Source organism: Myotis davidii, unplaced genomic scaffold (assembly GCF_000327345.1).
Source record: "Myotis davidii unplaced genomic scaffold, ASM32734v1 scaffold399, whole genome shotgun sequence".
Lineage (NCBI taxonomy): Eukaryota > Metazoa > Chordata > Mammalia > Chiroptera > Vespertilionidae > Myotis > Myotis davidii.
In genome coordinates, this window is record NW_006292094.1 from 3,641,308 (window position 1) to 3,644,548 (window position 3,241).

At 54.4% G+C, this 3,241-nt stretch overlaps 1 protein-coding gene across 3 annotated transcripts in view; it reads left to right on the plus strand.

Moving 5' to 3' along the window:
- The window catches only part of CPLX2 (complexin 2), a 70,991-nt gene that overhangs the window by 58,071 nt on the left and 9,679 nt on the right, over positions 1-3,241 (plus strand). Inside the window, exon 1 of one of the 3 annotated variants that reach the window (XM_006765408.2) lies at positions 97-283. The exons of the other annotated variants lie outside the window; for them this stretch is intronic. The gene's annotated coding sequence lies outside the window, so the exon portion shown is untranslated. Of the gene's footprint in view, positions 1-96; positions 284-3,241 lie in introns of those variants that run through there. 3 annotated transcript variants of the gene reach the window in all.

Below are 3,241 nucleotides of genomic sequence, written 5' to 3' on the forward strand. Positions count from 1 at the left end.
CAGGTTGGGGCTGGCCATGGGCCGGGAGGGCGGAGCCGGGCTGTGGGCAACAGGGTCCCGGCTCTCGTCTCGAGGCCGCAGGGCATCCCGGGAGGCTGGGGATTATTGCTTTGGGGGTACAGCACCCCAAGACTGCTCGGGCGCAGGATTGGGAGGCTGCATGGCAGTAGCAAGCACCTTCCCGGGGCGCGCTGGCCGCTGGCCGTGGTGCTGAAAGGACAGCTCCCTGCGAGGGGGGAGCGAGCAGGCTGAAAGGGAGTGAAGCCGCATAAACTGGGAAAAGGTATGGGCCCCCTTCCCGCCCCCAGGAGCGCCCCCGCCATGGGCAGAAGCTCCAAACAGCCCAGCTCCTGGGGAGTCAGGACCGCCCCGAGGGCAATGGGAGACTCAAGTCTGAACCCAGAGAACAACTTTGAGCTGGGGTGGGGGTGGGGATCTCGATCCAAGCTACTTAGCGAGAGCCTGACAGGGCCCTCTTCGCCCCAGAGGAGGAAGCCGCCCCCGGGGGGTACAGTTCGGGCTCCCGGAGTGAGTCAGAGGTCGGCGGGAGAGGAGCAGAGAGACCAAAGAGGAGGGGAGAGCCTAACCACCGTTTGGGGGTGGGGGACCAAAGGGACTATTTGTTCTCAGAGGAGGCACGCAGGTTTGGGCAGCACAGCAAGCCGCCTAGGGTCATTAGGGAGAATCTCTTTTATGCCGTCGCCTGCCCAACTCTGCCCCCTCCCCTGGCAAAGTTTGAGACCTGGCTGGGTCTTGAGGTTTGAGCTATGTGTTGGGGGAGGGGCACTCTCGGTGGCCTATGGAGAGCTGGGCAGAGGTGCTGGCTATGCTGGTCTGTGAGAGGGGAGCCAGGGTTCCTGCTCCCTATTCTGGCGGGAGACGGGGGGAGCCTCAAAGCCCCAGCCACTTCTGCTCTTCTCCCGGAGCAGGTGCCCTACCCCCTTCCATTCTCCACTGCCCCTTCCCCTCCCCCAGTGCTTCCTTCCAGGGGCTTAGGGTGGGGTGGGGTGGGGATAAACGGACAATCCCTGTTAGCTGAGAGTGGCAAAAAAGCAAATGAGTGTTGAATTGAGTTTCAGTGAATATACTAGTAGCCTGGACTTGAGCCATTAAAAAAAAAACAAACAAACAAAAAACAGGAAAACAACTACAAGGACACACACTGCAGGTGCCTCGCGTCTACTTGTCAGGTGGCAGGAGCCCAGTTCCTAAACAGGGTTGGGGCTCAGGAGGCAGGTGCCTCCACAGCCTTCAGGCTGGAACGGGCTGGGACCCGCTGGGAGGGAGTCAGGGAGAAGCTGCAGATGTGATCTGGGTCCAGGGTATGCTGAAGGCAAGGAAACCGGGTGCTGCTGCTGCCCTTCCCCACCCCCTGCTCTGCCTCCCCTCCCCCGGCCCAGCATCCCCCCCACCACCACCCTTCGAGCAGCGGGATAAACCAAAGCTCCCCGCAGAACCGCTGAGGAGCGCCTCCTGGCGGTCTAGACGAAATCCTCAACTGCATACAACCTGCTGGACCTCAGCACTCCTACAGGCATATGGCAAATCCCTACACACACGCCTGCACACGCCCACGCGCGCACACACGCTGCCTAAGTTCAGAGTCAGAATGCAGATCATACCTCGAACGCGTACATCCTCACATACTTGCTGACACAGAACATTAAATTCAATCCAGCTGGCTCCACCACGAACCAGGAGATGCTGCAGACAGTGGGATTGGAAAAATGCACAAGATCCAGGGAGGAGCCCAGAGGGACCGGGAAGAGAAAGACACATAACTGGACAGAGGGCACGAGCTGGAGGTGGTCAAGGCTGCCCTAGCAAGTACAGGGGAAGACATCATCATATCTCATTGAGGAGACCCAGGAAATTTCATGGAAGGAGTGACAAGAGGCATCTTTGAAAATGAGTACTGCTGCTGCTGATGATGATGATGACAATGATGATAATGATGGTGATGACAGCCAATATGTACTGAGCACTTACTATGTGCCAAACACTGCATTATCTCCTTTAATGTTCACAACATGCCTTGGGCATAGGTGTTATTGTCTCCATTTTACAAATGAGAAAAGATTAAATCACTTGCTTAAGGTCGCTTATAAGTAGTGGAACCAGGATTTGAACTGGCAGAGATGAAGTTAAGAGGTTTCAAGGCTGTGGAAACAGCATGAACAAATGCCCCAGGGTTTAGAAAGCATACTCTGTGTTGGGGCACAGCTGAGGCAGAGCCACATGCAAGGTGTGGGAAACGAATGGCAAAGCAGGCAGGTGCTAGACTGTGTTGGACTTGAAGGTCAGCACAAGGACTCTGATTGGTTTAACAGGTCGTGTGGAGCCATGGCAGGGTGTGTTTGCATGAGCAGACCTGCCCTTTAGAAAGATTAACGGACGGTCGTGTAGAGGATGGATGAGAGCTGGAGGAGAGACAGTTTAAATGTACGCACAAATCCAGAGCCTTGAGGCCCCAACCAAGGCATTATAGCAGCCACAGGAGAGAGGAGGGTGTGAACACCGATTGTGAAGCTACAGTCTCCGGACTTCTCCCTCAGCACCCATCCCATTTGTAACTCACCAATTCCTTGTGTGGTCTTTGTCCAGTGTCTGCCTCCCCAGCCGGCTGAATGCTGTGACAGCAAAGGCTGGGACTCCCTGTGCCCTGCCACAGCCTCAGCACCCAGAACAATGCCTGGCAGAGAGCAGGTGCTCAAAGAATATTTATAGTGTGAGTGAGTGTGTGCGTGAATAAATGAAGAAGCCGCTGAGTCTAGAGTTTTCGGTTGAGGCAAGTGTAACCAAGCATGCTGGAGGAGAAGATAGTTGGGTGGGGGAGGCAAGGATGAGACTGCTCCCTGGACAGGATAAATTGAGATTATCCATGTGACAATACCCAGGTGAGAGTTAAATGTGCAGGTTTGAGGAGAGTGGGTAAAGGGAGGAGGGTGAGATGGGTGTGAGGAATCAATCTGTGGCTATAAAAGGACATAAACCAATAAGAGTAGGTCAGATTCCCAAAGGAAATAGTGGGGGAGGGAGGGGCAGTAGGAGGGGAAAAGAAGAGAGATTCCCTAATGAACAGCTACATTTTAAAGCAGCGATTTTCAACTAGCATGCCACTGCACACTGGTGAGCTGCAAGAATGTTTAAAATATGCAATACCTGAGTATTTAGTCAGGGGCACGGACCTCTTTTCCCTTAGATTGTGAAACAAAAAATGACAACAGACAAAACAACAATA